The 19509-nt window shown below is 38.9% G+C and overlaps 1 pseudogene; it reads left to right on the top strand.

Annotated features, from left to right (window-relative positions):
* The first annotated feature begins 1818 nt into the window (after positions 1–1818).
* LOC121145015 lies at positions 1819–2272 on the top strand (annotated as a pseudogene).
* Positions 2273–19509: the final 17237 nt, after the last annotated feature.

Raw genomic sequence — 19509 nt, 5'->3', positions numbered from 1 at the left:
GAATGCACAGAGAAACTATTTTAAAATTTCTTTGCCTGTACATCTCTTGTGTTTTTCTGTAATTTTTAAAAAAGATTTATTTATTTATTGGAAAGTCAGATATACAGAGAGGAGAGACAGAGAGCAAGATCTTGTATCTGATGATTCACTGCCCAAGTGAGCGCAACGGCCAATGCTATGCCAATCCGAAGCCAGGATCCAGGAACTTCTTCTGGGTCTCCCATATGGGTGCATGGTCCCAAAGCTTTGGGCTGTCCTCGACTGCTTTCCCAGATCATAAAAACCTAGATGGGAAGTGGAGTTGCTGGGATTAGAACCGGCGCCCATATGGGATCCCAGCACGTTCAAGGCGAGGACTTTAGCTGCTAGGCCACACCACCGGGCCCTATGTAATTTTGTTTTATAAATAAGTTGTGGCAGAATGTTTGCCTCTCATAAGTCTTTTACAAGAATAATTTCCATTAAAAATTACACATGTAACTTGCAGTTTTAAGTTCCTAACAAATCATTTTGTTAGCCCCACATGAGTTTTCAAGTTTGAAACCTTGTAATGTTTGAAAATTTTGTGGCTATAACTGCATTTCCACTTTGAGATGTAGCTTGCCAATTATAAAAGTTAACTACGGTCTAGGCAATCACAATGGTATTTAGTGTTTATTAAAGATGAACCTTGCTTACTTTGATCTTCTCGATACCTTGCCTCTTTTTACTTCCTTCTTGAACATGCCTTATTTTTCCAGCAGAATCTTCGTTAATCTCATGGGAGTCATCAACATGAAATTTTAATAGTCCACATTATACTAATCATAGTCTCCCAGAAGAAGGGTTCCTGTCACCTTTGCATCCTGCAGGCTAATGGTCCTTAGAGTGAAACTCAACCTAGCATCAATTTTCTGTTGAAATGTTTCTGATATTAATTTGCTGTTATTTTATGTAATGTTTAACTTGTACAAGTTTACCATTTCTTAGTATACTGGTAATAAAGGTGATATTGAAGATAACATACAGAAGTCTCGTAACAGTTTAGTATACACAATCTGTATTACTAGAAACTTTACAATATAATTTTGTTAGATTCAAGGGGAAGATGGATTTTCCTGCCACCACTGTTGATAAAGGAATGTCTGGTACTATGCACACAGTTGTACAGATGCACATGCAGCATTAAGTTGAAAGACTATGCGTAAAAACAATATGAAGTGTGTCCTTGAATGATTATTCTTGACCTTGTAAAATTTTACCAAGAAATGCTTATGGAAAAGTAGATTTCTATCTTACCACTTCAATTTTGATGCACTATAATTTCAAATTAAATAAAAATACAGATGGCTTGTTTTTTAATCATGTATTGAAAATCTTTCATATCACATTAATTTTTCTTTATGTGAATTTTCACTCACTCAAAAGTCCTTAAGAAAACCTTCTTTTAAAAAATAATTATTTTATGGGCCCAGCTCATTAGCCTAGTGGGTAAAGTCCTTGCTATGCATATGCCAGGATACAATGTGAATGCCAGTTTTTATCCCAGTTGCTCCACTTCCCATCCAGCTCCCTGCTTGTGGCCTAGGAAAGCAGTAGAGGATGGCCCAAAATCTTTGGACCCTATGCCTGAGTGAGAGACCAGGAAGGAGCTCCGGGCTCCTGGTCTCAGGTTGCCTCAGCTCTGGCCCTTGTGGCTACTTGAGGAGTGAAGCAGCCAACAAAAGATCTTTCTCTCTGTCTTCCCTTTTCTCTATAAATCTGTATTTCTGATAAAAATAAAATCTGAAAAATGATGTCTAAAAATAATGATTTCAGGCAGTGGCTGTGGTCACTGCCATGTCTCTAGTGTTCTTTGAGAAGTACCAGCACTTTTTGCAAGTGCTCAACACCAATATCAATAGGCAGCACAAAATACCCCTTGCCATCATAACCATTAAGGGTGTGGGGCAAAGATATGCCAAGTAGTGCTGTGGAAAGCAGACGTAAACCACACCAGGAGGAAAGGAGAATTCAGGTTGAGGCAGAGTGCCTGATCACGGTCATGCAGAATTCCGTGACGATACAATTCCCTGACTGATTGCTGCACAGACAGAAAGATGTGAAGGATGAAAAATACAGTCATGTTCTGGCCAGAAGTCTGGATAACAAGCTCTTTGAGGATTTGGAGTAGATCAAAATGATCAGGGCTGGTAGAGGGCTGCGCAATTACTGGGACCTTTGTGTGCAGGGCCAGTACACCAAGTTCACTGGGTGTAGGGACTGCACTGTGGGTGGGTCCAAGAAGAAATGAGTCTACATGCTCTTTCTGTTAATAAGTAGCTTATATATAATGGAAAAAAGAAATAATAACTTCATTTGTGTTTGCTTAGTGTATAAAATTATATAGTCAAAATCTTATGGGATACAAAATAAGACATTTCGTTTCTCAGAGCCGTCTAATTTTTCTCCTTGGAATTAATCGCTATCATGATTCTGACTTATTACTGAGTTGATTTATGCTTACATATATAGTTTTAAGAGAAAATGATGGCATAGCACATATCCTATACTGTCACTTTCCATTAATAGATGTAAACACCCATTAATGTGTCTGTTCAGTTACTGTTGTGTAGAACTCAAATAATCATAAAATGATATGATAAGCTAAGCCACCTGCACTATGTTGCTATTTAATTAAGATTTATTTATTTATGTGGAAAAGAGAAGGGGATAGAGAGTGAATATATATATATAGAGAGAGACAGAGAATGAAGAGAGAGAGAGACAGAGAGAGAGAGAGAGAGAAAGAAAGAAAGAAAGAAAGAAAGAAAGAAAGAAAGAAAGAAAGAGAAAAGAAAAGAAAAGAAAAGAAAAAAAGAGAAAGAAAGAAAATCCTCTATCCTCTATCTTCTGGTCCTCCACATGGTCACAACAGCAAGCCTTGGGCCATGCAGAAGCCAGGAGCCAAGAGTGTCATTCAAATCTCCCTTTGGTCTGTTTGGTCTGGTAGGGTACCAAATATTTGAAACAGTATATGGTGCTTTTACTGGGCTGTTATCAGGGAGCAAGGTCAGAAATGGAGCAGTTAGGCCATGAATTGGTGCCCATTTGGATTGCTGGTGCAACAGGCAGCTTTAATACAGTACACCAATATGCTATTCCTCTTCTTTTCTTCAGTTTAAAAAAATACATAAGCATCTCTTGTCTCTCCTTATTGTTAACTTCTGACATGTTGGACAAGACTCAACAACAAAAAAAATACATTCATAATTTGCCTATAGAAATTGGGCAAAGAAATAATATGTACTAGGGTTGAAACTTCCAGCAGCCTTTTGGCTGCTGGTGGGTGCCAGGCCAGGGTGTTTCCATGCTTGGATCCCTGACTCCAGCCACCACATGCATGTGGTGAGCTGTCCCAGGTCCTGCCTGAGCTCCAGGGGCTGTCCCATTTGGGGTGAATACACCAAGGGCGGGGTCTCAGAGGGCTAGGCAGGACCAGGGCCCACCTGCCACAGTCATTGGGGGATGGGATTGGGGAGGAGTGCAACATTGGGCCTGGGGGTTGAAACTTGTGACAGCCTGCTGGCTGCTGGTGCGTGCCAGGCTGGGGCATCTCCATGCTCGAATCCCTGACTCCAGCCACCACGTGCATTTGGTGAGCTGTCCCCGGGTGGCCAGTGCACCATTTGGCACCAGGTTCCTCCTGCTGGCCACCAGGCTGCGAGTTCTGGTGTTTGGGTTCTTTGAATTGCTATTTATGTAGCTACATGTTGAACGCACTGTGCTTCTGGGATGTGAATTAATTCTAAATATTTCCAATGACAGAGTAACTTTTCCTTCGAAGAACTTGTAATCACTGAACAATGCTGACCACCAAACACCAGTCTTTGCAAAACCTAAGACTTGGGGCTTGTCTAGCAGGATCTTATCCTATTACCTGACACGGTGGTGGATCAGGAGACAGGTCACATTAGGCAGGGCCATGACATTAACCAGCACGCCAGAGAACCATATCTGGACGTAAATTCTGCGGGGGATGTGTGGGCCAAACCCTGTGGAAATTCTTGCCCCACTGGTTAGCTCAAGAGTTGAAGGGGTGATGGACTAAACTATGTGTGATGAAGGAGCCTGCCATCACTTACAGGTAAAGGAGCCGACATCAGTCTGGACTGGTCAAGGCAGCAGCACCTGTATGTGCATCCTGAATAGGGTGTGGGGTGGGGTGGGCTGGGCTGGGCTGCAACGTTCAACAGATCATACAGGGCCAAATGGGAGGCCAGACTGTACCAGGACCTGCCTAAAACCCAATGGCATGTATGAGAACTGGGTCGGAGAGTGGATCAAATGAAGGAATTTGGGAAGCTCCTCTGGTGGGTCATAGCTCCCGCTGGTGAACATCTGGTCCAGATCTGGGGGTCAGACAAGCTGGGCAACGTAGCTCCAATGGCTGGCCAATGTGTGAATTGGTAACGGAACAGGGTGGGCCAGGTAGGACCGAGCAAACCTTAGCCCATAAGTAAAACTAGAAACCAGGATGGAGCACAGATCATGCCAAGCTAGGCTCTTGCACCTGCTGGTCTGCATGAGCCAGGGACGCTAAGCCACAGTGTCTAAAAAAGGGTCGGAACATGTCACTGGCTGTGCCAAGCAGAGTCAGAGCAACCACTGGCATGCGCGTGATCTATGGCTAGGAACAGGCCCGGTTGGGGAGCTAAGGGGACACCCTAGCTGGGTGGAGGTTCCCACCAAAGAGCACAGGGCTAGAATGGCGGCTGCGTTCTGATCAGGATATGGTTGTAGTCTCCCTTGGTGCAAGTGTGGACTGGGAGTGGACGCACCAAGCTGGGCCACACTCCAACAGCATCTGGTGTTCTGGAGAACGAGGATAGATGTGGGATAGAATAGGCTAGGTCTCAACCCCTGCTGAGCCATGTGTGAGCTGTATGTGGGTATGGATGAGCCGTGGCTGGGCTGAAGTATCCAACAGCAAGAACCAGATTGGGTTGAAGGCCAGTCAGGAAAAGCCACTGTTCCTGCTAGGACAGGAGGTAAATTGAGTAGGGCTGGTGCATGGACTCACTGGTATGTGCGAAGTCTGGCATTGGGAGAAGTTCTGATGGAGGAGCCTGGGTAACTCCTTTGGCAGGACACAAACCCGGCAGGTAAGCTCAAGAAGCATGAAAGGAAACAGCCCAGAATAGGCCATGGAAAGTTTCCCACTGGCATACATTGGGCATGGGTCGGGAGCAGACCAGGCTGAATCAGTTCATGTAATCCACTGGCGAATCCAAGCACCAGAACGGAGATAAAAACCAGTGCACAGTACGGAATGCCAAGGTGAGGTGACCTGTACCAAATGTGACCATAGCACCCAACAGCGCATGTGAGAATCAGGAAGGGAGGGGTTGGAGCTGGCAGGGGGAATATAGAGGTGTTCCTTTGCTGGACAGCTACTCCCACTGGAGAGTGTGAGCTGGGATTGGGGCAGACCAGACTAGGCAGGGCTACAACACCTGTGTGTGCCTCATGTGGACTAGATCAGGGAAACGCCAGGCTGGGCTGATTTTTCCTCCTGGTGCAAACTACAATTAGAGTGGGTGAGGGTTGTTTGGGCTTAGCCACAGCATTAGATGGCAGAAGCTGGCACTGGGTGCTAATTCTGTGAAGTTGAACCACAGAACCACCTGGAGAGCACATAATCTGGGAGTGGGAATGGCCTGGAAGGGAAATAGTGGGCTCCTCCCTCTTGGGTTACCACTTCCACCAGAGGGCGCAAAAACTAGGATGGGGCTAGGAGCACTAGACAGAGAGGCACCCAACAACATCCATGAGGGCTGCATAGTGGAGCTGGTTAGGTGGAACCTCAGATATGTGAAGGAAACAATATGGAATTAATAGTCTTATCCACTTTCCTGTAGCCTTTGAACCTTTTTACCCTAATTAACTATGTAAAGATTGTCAAAAATATAATAAAAATGGAAAAAAATTTTTAAAAAGAAATATTATGTGCTAATAATTTATTTCTTATTGTAGTCTACCTACTGAAAAATATAAAAATTATTTTATTTTTCACCTTTGACAAGTCTATCCTATTTATTTTAGTAACGTTAGTCCACTAACTCATTACGGCAAGCTTTAAGATTTTCTCGAGTTAGACTATGCCTCACAACCACTTTATGCTAAGACTCAGTGTCAGTGCTAAACACTTTGCACGGTTAGTATACACACATCATTGTACTTAGTATTTATCTTCTTCCTGCTGAATAAGAAAACATTAGTATGGCATGTATGTTTCTCTTTTTCTGTTATTTACCATGATATTAAACATGTACTGTTTTACCTAACTAAAAATGCAACCCAAATTCAAATATAATTCTATATATTAATAATGATCGTTATCACTGGCAACTCTTTTGCCATGAGGGTTTTAGTGTCATTATGCCTTAAAGGTGAACTTCTTTAATTTTTGCTCGTGAAAACCCAAGTTCTGTACTTCCCAAGGAATAAAGAACCATGAACCATTAGCTGAATGTCATGAGCAAATGTCATCAGTTGTGTCTGCCTGGTTGCCTGACTTTATTCAAGTCATTTAGTATTTCTGTTTGTGGCATTCCTAACTACTGAGCAGAATTGTTTATGAAGTGCTTTGATGTTCAAGACTGTAGGATTTCTATTACTACTTAATTTTCCATTTTTTTCTGAACCCTTATTTGTTTCTTCCACAACGCGTGCTGACCTCAATTCACCCCCATGTAAAGGAGGAGTGTAACTCTCCTTGGCTCATATAAATTGCATAAATTGCAAGGTACTTCATAAATTGCAAGTTACTCTGTGTAGATATAAAACATTTGTGTGCTATTTCCTGATAGATATAAAATTTTCATGTGCTATTTCCTTACATCTGGATTTGAGCTAGATTCTTATTGTTTTATGTGAACAAATCTTGTTTCCTCAAAGAGGATTAGGTATGGTGCTAACCAAAGGAGCTGGGATTGTGCTACGCATCCTGTAGTTGTTGCATTCAGGACTCTTTGAAATACATTTGTCCAGAGTTGATGTCAGGTCACTTGAAAAAAAAAAAAAAGCTTCACTTTCCTTTTCTTTTTAAATAATTCTTTTTTGAATTTCAGAGATATGTTTGTGATCATTCTAGATAAGTCTGTGCAATAGATACAATGTGTGGAGTTTCAAGCTCTCCAACGATAGAAATGGTTCAATCATTGAATGACGTCTTCCGTTTTGAATAACATAGCTAAGCATCCCTCTAAAATGAGAAGATCAACAAAAGGTTGTTCCAGGTGTTTTGCCAGTGACTTGGGGTCAGGACTGAGAATGGACAAAAGACAGTGCAGAGACCTGTAAGCCAGCCAAAAAGCACTCAGAAATCTGGTAATGGGGCATGGACATATTTATACTTCATGGTGGATACTTCAAAACAGGAAGCATAGGTATTTTATAAACCATATAAGCTCCCTAAAGGCACATGACTAGGATATAGCTGGAAAGAAGTTAGTAATTTAGAGACACATAAAATATTTCATCAGTATTTTGTGTATATTTTGCCTTAATGGTTCTACTTCTGGAACATTTCAAGTTTTCATTTCCTTCTGATTGAAAAATGTCATAACTGACTTGTGTTAATGCAGCAGAATATGCTTGAATTAAAGTTATTCAGTTACTGAACATTATAACTTCCTGTAGAACATCACAGAATATATGTCAGTTTTATTATGCTATTGAATTAATACCATGATAAATATGTACATGTTAAATGTAGCACAATACAAATAAATATATCAGGAATTTGTTCTTTGAGTTTTTCCACTTACATAGCTAACTAATATTACCTGAATATTTTCAATATGCTCTAGTTGTCAATAAATTAATGAAGAAAATTAGCAGTTTATAAGACTAATAAGAGTATAATGGTCATTTTGAATAATCTATAAAGGAAAAATTCCTACATATTTGGAATTAGGGGATTACATCAAATTCTAAAAATTTGAAATACCTAATTGAATAATTGTATTTTATGCATTCAAGCTGAGGACTGAAGTGATGACATTGAATGCAATTCTAATAATTTTGATAGACCAGCTTTAAAAAAAAATGGCTTGTACATTTTTGCCTTCTGATTAATGACCACTTTGAAAGAAAACTTTCATTAAACACATACTTGCTAATATTACTTCCTGCTGATTTATTGTTCTAATTTTCTTAAATTTTGCTCTCTTTTGTTCCTTTGATTATTTGCATGCCACATTAAGCCAAGAAGAAATCTCTTTATTAAATAAACTTGAGTAATATACTCTATTCCTATTATGTAAGGTTTTGTATTTTAAAAAGAAGCTAGTGTATCCACTCTTTTCTTTCATAATTGTTAGCTGAGAGTATTCTTTAATGGCCAGGATAAAAAAATACTTCATGCTGAAATAACTAACAAATCTATTTATTCTTTCATCTTAGCATGTTTGTGAAGTTTTCAGTCCTGAAAGAGGCCATAGGGACATGCAATGTTGAAAACAGGAAAACTTCAGTGTTGCTTTCTATCAGTTGAGCCAGTACAGAGTCAGGCCAAGTTGACTGCTTCCCCTCGGGATTGCTGGGGCGGGGGCACTAAGGCTCCTTGTGGGTTGTATCACCTAGGATAGCACAGCAATGATTCTTTATTGTGCCCCCAATGAAGAGCTCTGAGATAATCCACATTAGTAGCACTTTATTTTTTATTCAATTTAATTAATTTGAAAAAGTATGTTAGGATCATTTTCTGCGTATCTGCCCCATGCATAAAAGTCTTTGGACTGAGCAATCTGGCTGTCAGAACACACCCTCTGTGTTTTGCAACTTCTGCCTCTTGCCATTGTTGAGATGTATACTCTTTTAGAAGTGGATGTATTGCACTAGAGCCAGGACTCTGATTTGCATGCAGGTCAGGATCAATAGTCACAACACTCATGCTTTACTGCTCTGACCTAGCCCTACACCATTGCTTGCCTTCTCTCATTTATACCACCATAGATATTTTCTGTGAATCCATTTTCTTCTCAGTTAAGAAAAATAAAATAGGTAAACACAGATACTCCTGTTGTATCACATATGGAAATTTACTTTGTGAACAAGCTAATTATAGATCTAGGAAATACTTTGAGCTGTCTCAGGCTTTTCCTCTGTGAGCACAGCTGGATGAGATTCCTTATTCAAAAGAGCAAAGGAGGGGTGTGTATTGGAGGAGAGTACAGAAGAATGATCAATGTAGTCTGTAGGACATGTAAGGAGAAATCTACAAAATATCAATCTCTTCTTAGATGATTCTCACCTTCTCTAATTTGAAGTTTTCGGTGGCTTTCAAGAGCTACTTGGAACTTGACAGCTATGGTTTATAAGAACTATCTTTTTTTAAAAAAAAAAAAAAACCATTCATAGTTTAAGAGCTCCAATTTGTCAGGATTAGCCCAGCAGGCTGTCTGTTGCAACATAAAGTAAAGGTATATTTCCTTTTGAATGTGTAGTTTTTATATTCACTTAAAAATCCACTAGACTAATATGGATGTAAGGTCTAGGAAATCTGGAACTTTTTTATGTGTCTTATCACATAAAACCAATATGTCAACATTCATAAATTGATAGGTAGGTTGATGAAGGAATGATGACACAGTTTAAAATTAGTGATTAACTGCTAGATTTTTGAAAAATCTCATTGAACTTTCTAGTTTCTTTAATGTGTTGATTATACCTTTTTTGAGATTTTATAAATGTCTAATGAAAAATATACATGTATTCTTAGAAAACTTTGTAGATGTTAGGTGGGCTCACATTTCTTGGAGATGTCTTTGAATCAAGAAGTTGGAGCAAAATGCCAAACATGACCCTTTCCTTTTCACACCAATATTCAAAAACTGATTTACAAAGCAGTATATGCTGTAGATTTTTATTTTCGTGGGCTCTGAATAAATTTAGAAACAAGGAATGGTTGAAAAAGATACCAATTTATATTAAATGTGTTTGAGGGAATTGAGTACCTTGAGGAAAAGCAGTTTGAATTTTCCAAGTTCTTCTTTGCAGCTGGGAAAATAAAATTGCATAAAACCTTTTTTCATGGTTAACTCCTAAACATGAAGGCTGGCTCTGTTCTCACTGATTCATGCCTTCCCCAGAAAGACAGGTTCCCATCTAGTAGGGTTATACCTGCAAGGATTTGCTGTAACAGAGATGAAATCAGCTATTGCCCTTGCTGGCAATTTGTAATCGCCAGATAAGGAAGCTGCACATCTTTTAAGGGCTGAAGTTTTCATTTTAGTAAAATGGATTAACTCATGGCACTTCGTCATTCTCTTCTCAGAGTTCAGTCATTTGCTTTCTTTATAATTATTACTATTTAAATTCACCATTCTAATTTTAATATATGTCATGAAATCAGCTTATTTGTCACCCAGTTAATTTATGAATGAACTTTATGTCACAACTGTACATGGAAAGTCATTGCCATAAGCCATCCATCAAAAGTAACTCTAAAAATAAACATAAGGAAAGCAGAATGATGTCTTTAAATTCTAACTATGTACATTGGAAAGGAGTTAAAGAATGGAAAGACCAGAATGAATCAATCTACTTCATTTAATGTGAATGAGTGAAAGAAATGAGAAAAGAAACAAACTGACTATGTGGTGTGATGTTATTTAATATGGTGTCACTAGGTTCTTTCAAGTTATCTTGCTCTCTGCCCAAATAACTTGAGAGTACCTAAAATTCTACATGCCATCGGTAGTGAGGCATCTCAGGTCATAGCAAACACTGCACTGTAATTAAGTGAGGAGTGCAGCACTGAAACTGAGGTGGCAGTAACAAAATCATAATAGAGTTATGCAATTAACTTCTTACAGAGTAATTTTGAGTTACAAAATGAAAATTCAGAAAGTTCAGTTTGTTTAACCTAATTAATTCTATGTTGGTTTTAAATTATCTAAAATAATCTGATTTTAGTCTTTTATGCATCTACCCTCCAAGTATTAAAATATGTCATATCTTATACGGTATATACTTACAGGTACAGCATATGTGTGACAAGAGAAGACCACCTCATCAATGAAACAGATTTGTACATGTTAAACTAATTAACAACTGCCAGTCTCTAGAAATTTTTGTTGAGATGTTCTTTTGGTGCTTATTCTCTAAATTTCAGCAATACCTGGGGACACTTAAGCAAATATGGTTATGAGGTATTAAAGATAGAAGCGATGTCTTCAGTGAACAGGTTGCTAGATTAGACACCAAAGTGGTTATGAGTTGGGCAGGCTTTTTGGAGTGCAGTCCCAGATGTTCCTTTGAGTGTCAACTGACTAAATCTTTTTGTGTGTATTGTCACAATAATATTGAAAGAGAGTTCTTCATTTACCCTACATATTTAAATATATTTATTTGAAAGGTGGAGAGACAGAAAAGACAGGAAGACACAGAGAAAATTTCCATTCACCGTCTCATTCCCCAAAAGCCTGTAATAGCTGTGGCTAGATCAGACCAACACCATGAACTGGTTTTCAGTCCAGGTGTATCACATCATGGCAGGGACCCAATTACTTGGGCCATAGACTGTGTCTGGCCAGCTTTTATGTGTTCAAGGCACTGGAACTGGAAGCAGAGTTGTGACTCAAACTGAGGCATTCAGTATGCAATGCACGTAATTCAAAATGCATCTTAACTGCCTTGCCTAATATTCACCCAGAGTTTATTTTCTTAATAAAAGAGTAAGTGCATATTATATATAAAACAAGACCTGGCACATAGTCAAGATAAAAAAACAAACAAAACCAAAAACAACAGCGAAAAAACCATTAGGAGATATCACTTGCACTGCCAATACTTATCTCAAGTCATCTTTTGCCATAAAATTGGGTTAGAAATATGAAACTATGAAATATTACACTGAGTTGAATCTGTAATTATTGAGGTCTTATTGTCATCTTTTTTTAGTGGATTAAAGTTGTGAGCATTTAAGTTCCATGCAAAACTTCCTTATTTTGAATATCACTGTCATGTGAATTGTGAGCCCAGTTTTCTTGGGGGCATTACCTACCGCAAAATGTGTTATTCACAGGCAGGATGAAGAGCAGGGTGGGACTCGACACATACAGCCAGCGGGGCACTGAGCTTTCCGAGAGCAGTAGGACAGAGTCCTACTGGAGAGTCTCATCTGGAAGTGGAGATTAAAAGCCTGTAAAATCTGTGAAGGAACGCTAAAAACATGCCGACTGTTTACCCTGGGAAAGAGAAGACTTAAGGGTGATTTAAGCATAAGAGGGTTGAAGCATAAGAGGGTTCTCTTCTGGAGCCTCATGCTAAGCTCTCCTGGGGCTCTGAGATCCAAACCGGAGGCTGACAGTGCAGCATGGAGGGTTGGGGACAGGTTATGGAACAGGGTGTGTTCTCTGAACAGTAACAGCAAAAACCAAAAATCATTGAGAGTCAGTCTCCCCAAAGATTTGTGGGAGATTTAAAAAATAATACAAGACATTCAAAGTGGCTTGATCCTGGCCTGTCTTAAAGCACAGTGAATGGAATGTTTTGCCTTGGAAGATACTCTGCAAATCAGTACATTCTGATCGACCTACCCATCAGAAATAGCCACTTATTAAGATAGCATATGTGGGACAATGGGCAGAAGGGAGAGAAGGGAAGGGGAGGGAAGAGGCAGGAAGCACTATGTCTGCAAAATTGTAAAACAGAAAATAATGATGATGATAATAATAATGATAATATAGCAACTTTTACCATCAGTAGGAATGAAGGTACTTCAAAATGGTAAATCTTGCGATGAAAGGCTTCACGAAGGGTTTTGAAGCAGATTTTAGATGTGGGAGTAAATTTCCCAATTCAGGTGTAACTTTATGTTCCCCTAGGTCCTTCTATACATTTTTCATTTTGTAAATTTAAGGGAAAAAAGCTTTTTTTTTTTTTATTGGAAAGGCAGATATACAGAGAGGAGAGACAGAGAGGAAGATCTTCCGTCCGATGATTCACTCCCCAAGTGAGCACAACAGCCGATGCTATGCCAATCCGAAGCCAGGAGCCTCTTCCAGGTCTCCCACGTGGGTGCAGGGTCCCAAAGCTTTGGGCCGTCCTTGACTGCTTTCCCGGGCCACAGGCAGGGAGCTGGATGGGAAGTGGATCTGCCGGGATTAGAACCGGCACCCATATGGGATCCCGGGTGTGCAAGGCGAGGACCTTAACCACTTGCGCCACCATGCCGGGCCCGGGGAAAAAAAGCTTTTCAGATATTTAACAAGTTTTCATTGAAAAAAGCCAAAGCCTCTTTGGTAATAACTGGTAAAAATCTAGGGATATAAAATCAAGCAAGTACAGTTTTTGTAAGACACTCCTATTTTCTTGAAGGCAGTAACATGAATAAGAACAAATGCACTGCAGTCTAGTGTTTTCCTTGAGACATTATTGCTATGGACACTTAAAGGAGAAGGACTTAATATGACTTCGTAGACTCAGGGAGATTTCCAATAAAGGTGGCTCTTTAGGTAAGTAGTCGCTTAATGGAAGGATTTAAGAGCAATACAACAAAATGGATGGGGATTCTGAGCATAAGCAACAGCATTTTCAAGGACTTGAAAGTATGAGGAAGAATCTTGAGTTGTTAACTACGTGTTAAGTGCTTTAGCAATTCAGTACTCACTGATCTTATGTGGCTATTAGGCACTTGAAATGTGGTATCTGAATTAAGATGGACTTAATATATATACCAGATTTCAAAGGTGTAGTACATAAAAAGGACACACGTCATGAAATTTTACTCGTTACATGTTGAAATGATCCTTTGGCTATATGTGGTTGAAGAGAATATGCCATTAAAACTATGCTTATTTAATTTTAGTTTTTTTCTCAAGTGTGTTTCCTGGGAAATTTTAAAATATACATTTGTATGTAAAATACTATATATTTTACCAATAATAAAATTGCTTATTTAGTTAACTTATAATAGACATCCTGTGTACTATGCATGTTACAGTAACATGCACATACTGAAGCAAAAGTTGATAAGTTCTCCTGTTATGCTTTGCAATACTCTGATATTACCTGTTTTTGTCTAGCTGCTTCAACTGATTAAATTGATTTCCAAATGCAGTAATGAGTCATAATACATGATTTTTTAAAATGAAATATAGTGTTATCCAATAATGTGTGCGTTTTTTTAGTTTATGTAAGTGATCGTCATTATTTAATTACTTAATTTTAAAAAATCAGTGTAGGAAAATAGTTGAATTAACTTTAGAATATGTCAATATTTGGAGACTAGGTTGGGTGGAATTGAGGAAATGACTGTTACACAGATATAGTGTTAAAAGTACAGTAATGGTCCACAAAAAAAAAAAATCCACAAGATTCTAAACTGTAAATCAGCAGGGAAGGGAAAATCCTACTTAAAAGTTATGTGATGTGATTTGGTGAGTGAGTAGATGAGAATATCAATAGTAACATTAGAAGTAGAGATTATATACAAAGGGGGATACTTCTCCATTATATATGTGTGTGTATACATACATATATGTTAATTTTTGAAAGAGAGACATTTGAGGATCCTTATAAGCTTAACCTGAGTGACCCATCAGTGAGGAAGAGCGCTGAGATACAATCACGGGAGACATTAATAAAGCAAGACCTCTCAGGCAAAGGATCTTGTAAGTTAAAACAGATGTCATGGAATTCCCTGTGGTTAACTGAAGAGTGAAGGGGTAAATCTGGAGAGGGAGATGTGTTGTTGTTGTTGTATAGCATGCAGGGACTCCACCCAAGATCCACTGCACACTCATGCTGAGGATGAGATGTCCTATACAGCCGGTGACAGCACTAAGTAGAGAATGATGATGCTTGAGTGTGTATAAGATTTGTTCCAGTGTGTAGAACCTGAGCTTGACTGGGCAAGAAGCAAAGCAGAACAAAAAGTAAATAGGAGCGGTCAGGGGACTAAAGACCTGGGTGAGATGGAAGATCAAGGGTGCATGAAGTAAACAGAAGGGCAAGGAGATTGGGAGGTGGTAGTTAGTGATAAAGATTGTTAAGAGATTGAGATCAGTGTTCTGAGACTGACATTGTGGGGAATGGCACTTGCCCAAGATGATGATTTTCCAACAAAAATTGATGAGCAAATATCTGGTACTACATTGTTTTGTTTTTCTTATCAGATGTTTTCGGATATAAAATATTCAAAAATTCTTGTTACTCCAGAGATTATCCATATGTAACATTTTAGAAATGGGATAACATCATCAAATGTTTGTGCATGTGTTGCTTAAGGATTCCTTCTTGTACAAAAGCATCTCTTTGAAGAAATGGTTCAATGAACTGTAATTCAGGCTTCAGTTGAAAGAATAGTAAGTGGTTGTCTTGTTTTTCCAAATCTCAAATGTGAAAAGCACTTTTTAAATAATTAAAATATTGTGAAAAGTCAAGGAGTGCTAATCTAGGCAGAGGCAGCAATGCTATCTCCAGTCACATTGTAAAAGGGAAGTCAGTGGCTTTCTGCTTTGAACCATACATGCAACATAACAGCACAATTGAACACAGAAAGGGACTGTGTCCAGATATTTTTCCTTGTCAGGACATTTCTTCAAATGAAGCAAACAAATATTTTGAACATGTCCCATACCTGAAAGCATGGGTGGTGTATTCTTTGATACAGTTTGTGTTCCAGAATGACTCAGTTTGGCACTCAAGGATGTCAGTGTGGCAGTGAAGGATGTTAAATAATGACTTATCATGCACACTTCCAACGTGACATTTCTAGAACTTGATTCTCAGGTTTATCCCCTTTTCAGAAAAAGGACTCTGAGTTCTGTTTTAATATAGAAGAATGTTAATGGTTCCAAGCCGTTGACAATGCCAGAAATTCCCTAAGGCTCTTAGCTCTTCTGGCAACTGTTTGAACGAGTTTGAACCAGAACATTGCCCTTTGTGTAGCCAAACTTGCATTTTCTGGGTGGTCCAAAAGCCACTGGCCAGGAGAACTCTCTTTTGGATTGCATTTGTCATATTTCTTGTTTTCAAGGGATGATAGTTGCAAAATTAAAAAAAAAAAAAAGGCTGGTTAAAAACCTCTGACTGTTTTTCCTTACTGTCAGTAACAATTGATAACTGTTTGTGTCTCATGCTATTATTATGTAAAACATGATAGCCACATGATGTTGTGTGTGAGTTTGGGAGCAAAGTAGAAATTGCTTTCAAGTGTGATTTGTTCACAGTAGGGTAACTCACCCATAGAGCGTAGTAGTCATTTTCAGACTTGAAGTTACCTGCATCTTAAAGAAATTGAGTAGATGTATGTTTGAGGAGCTAAGTCCTACAGATCTTGACCTATTGATTTTACAAAACAAATGTAACTTGCTAATGTACCATATGGCCCGTGAATTGATTTGTGTAAGATTCAAGCGATCTTCTTAAAGTAGAGAATGTTACTTTCTGCTTAACAAATAATAATATTACTTAAATGTTGATGTTGTCCTGTTGCTCATGAGAAAATTTCTCAAAATAAGCATCACGCAGAATCAAAGTCTTAAACAAAATGTGTTTTTCCAAAACATTTATGTAGGATCCACTTCTCCTGGAGGGCTCAATTGTTTTACATTGACAATATTCAATGCACATAGAGGATGAGGAAGAAAGCAATATACTTTATCACAGTTCCCTATTTCCTGCTAGCAGGTGCTGACATGCAAAATCATTGGGCTTAGACAATATTCTTTGCTGTGGACAATTAATCAATAATATTTTTCTGTCTAGTGAATATTGTAACTATTGATTTTGTGTATCTTAGGATCAGCCTAAAGATATTTGATGCACAGCCAGCATCAGGGTTGTGTTCCTAATATAGAGGTGAAGATGATAGTTATTTTTTGAATGAATTAGTAGTGTTGTCATTACATTATTATCTTCATCAGTGAAGCACACTGAACTTGATAGAATAGTATGAAGCACTACACAAGCTCATCCTCCTTGTCATACATTTCTCTTTTTCCGAAATTTCATGATTCCCTAAAGTTTATGGATGGAATACATCCACTGATAGCTCTCCAAAGTAAACTTCAAAGTCTGTGACATGAACCACTAATTATTTCAATTTTGCATCCTTTAAGGGGATTGTAGAGATAAGTCATTCAACTCATGTGATGTTCAACCTGGTGAACATTCAAATCTCAGTAACTTTCATTCCTTTTTAGTTGATCACATGGATTTTATGTTGAGCTGCCTTGTAAGTCAATTTTTCAGGTGTTAATAGAACCATAAGGATCTAAAGGGATCACATTTGTTTTTCGTTTGTACTCCACACTTTTCTGGAGGCCGTCCCAGAACAGAGTAATTTTGCCATTGGGGGAGCTGTTAAAGGTCTTTGGATAGGACTGTTGTGTGTGTGCAGAGTGGCACAACTTTGAAAAATCAGGGTTCTCCTGTTCCTAGTTGAAAACACACATACTTTCATGTATAACTCAATTATGTTATTAACATTTAAAAACACATCTATGTCATTGATAGCCATGGAACTGAGACAACATGGTATGTTTGAAGCAATTCTAGTAAGAAATTAAACCCTATTAAACAAATGACTTGAAGTCATTTATCATCTGAGACCTCAGTATCTCATGTTCAAAATAGTAGCCTCAGTTATAACTTCAAAGGACACAACATAAGTTGAATCTACATCAAACTACTCAAGTCCCAATTTGGGTTAATGTTTTATGAAGTGGCATCCCAATTTATTTTCTTGCTCAGCTCAAGCTCTGTATGTCTTGTATTAAAAAGGGAGCAAAGTTGTAGGATGAAGTAGGTTTGTGTATTTCTCAGGGGGGTAGGTGGCAATTTTAGATTCATTTCTTAAAGCATCTCAGAATTCACTGAACTAAGAAGACAGTGTAGAGCAACCCCGCAGACCAATCTACCCCCATCTTCTCCAATAAAGGCAATTTTGCCTTTGCTTGGGCTTAATTCACATTTTTCTCAGCTTCCAGAGCCATTTCCTGTTACAAAGTGGTAAGTGCAATGCAGGAAGCATCCTCTGGGATATCTATGTTCACCCAAAGAATGAGGTGGTAGTGAGGCCTGAGAATGGAGTTACGAGCACAGAAAAATTGTGCAGGTGGCCAAGGAGAAGACGGCTCACCGGTAGTTGCCCCATCAGAGTGAAATAATGGGGTGGGTGACTCTTGGCTTTTCTGAGATTGTGTCTGGTGTCCTTGCCCCTCCAAGATGCATGTTGGAGAGCTCCCAGGGGTGAGAAAGTTGGGAGAAACTTGCAGGCTCCTGCCCTGCTGCTCACACTGCATCCTGTCTTATCCCATGGAGCTGGACTCGGACACAGGTTCTCCCAAAGTTTGCTCTAATTGCACAAAGATTCAAAGGTGGCAATAGAATCCTTCTTCCTTGTTCTTTCCTTTGCCACTCACATTGGCCATTTGTTATTTTGTTCATTTCATCACTTTACATTTGCCATCTCTGAGAAGGGTGCAGTGTCAGGCTGGGAAAACAAGCTTACTTGAAATGAACACAATTCCTCCCTCCCTCCATTTCTTCCTGGCATCACTTTATCTTTGTCTCCTTTTACTGTCCCTCCTGCCTTTCTTTCTCTCCCTTTCATCTTTCCCTTATGAATATTCTCTGGGCCAGAGAGCTCCTTCCCTCTGAGCTCTCGTGCAAATTTCTTTAGGATAATAATAATTGACATTTATGTGATTTCTTACTTATTCTAATGAGAACATTATATAACGGTTATTAGGTTTATTGTAGCTCCTATAACATGAGAAATATGTAAGCTATATCTGTAAGATTTGTTTTAAGCATAGCACTTAATCTGAGGTCAGCCTCAGCCTCAACGTTCACAAGAGTTCAATTTGAAGACAAAAAGTCATGGTAGTTTAGCATGTGGGAGCCGCTAAGGAATTGGGATTCACTCCACCCAATCCCACCCTTCTGAAGCTGTGTATTTTGATTATTATGTAATAAAAAAAGGTTTAATGCATGTATTTTGTAGAAGTCAGATTTAATCTAAGGGTTTTATAAAAGTCTATTTCATTACTTTATAGCACACCAAAATCATTTCGTTCTGGCAATATACCATAGCTAACTGCATTGATTTATCTAAGAAGAAAGATAGTTTCATTTCTCAAGGAGGAAAAGGCAAAACTCATAGCCAACACTAGAATGTATTAGAGAAAGAAAGTAACATTCTTGGCTCTCTGCCCACCCGGGAGGGCTGTGCAACCCCAGAATGAGGCCGGAGCTCCTTCGAGTTGACCCCGCCTTTGGGGCAGCTCCAAACTGAGAGTTGAACTAATATGGAAAAAAGTTCCTGCTGAGGGCAGGCCTATGCCAGTAATGAATGCTGACTGAATATTTACTGAACAGGCTGTTAATTAAATACCAAGAGTCCCAAACCAGCATTCAATTCATCTGAATTCTCATAGAAATAGCGCAGATTTGACACTAACAGTGTTCACTAAGGTAATGACCAACAATAATGTTGTGCAGTTTAAAATATCACCTTAAATTGAATCCTCA

Source organism: Ochotona curzoniae, unplaced genomic scaffold, assembly GCF_017591425.1.
Source record: "Ochotona curzoniae isolate NIBS_2020 unplaced genomic scaffold, NIBS_Ocur_1.0 scaffold_3208, whole genome shotgun sequence".
In the NCBI taxonomy this organism is placed as follows: domain Eukaryota; kingdom Metazoa; phylum Chordata; class Mammalia; order Lagomorpha; family Ochotonidae; genus Ochotona; species Ochotona curzoniae.
This window is presented reverse-complemented; position numbering and strand designations above follow the sequence as displayed.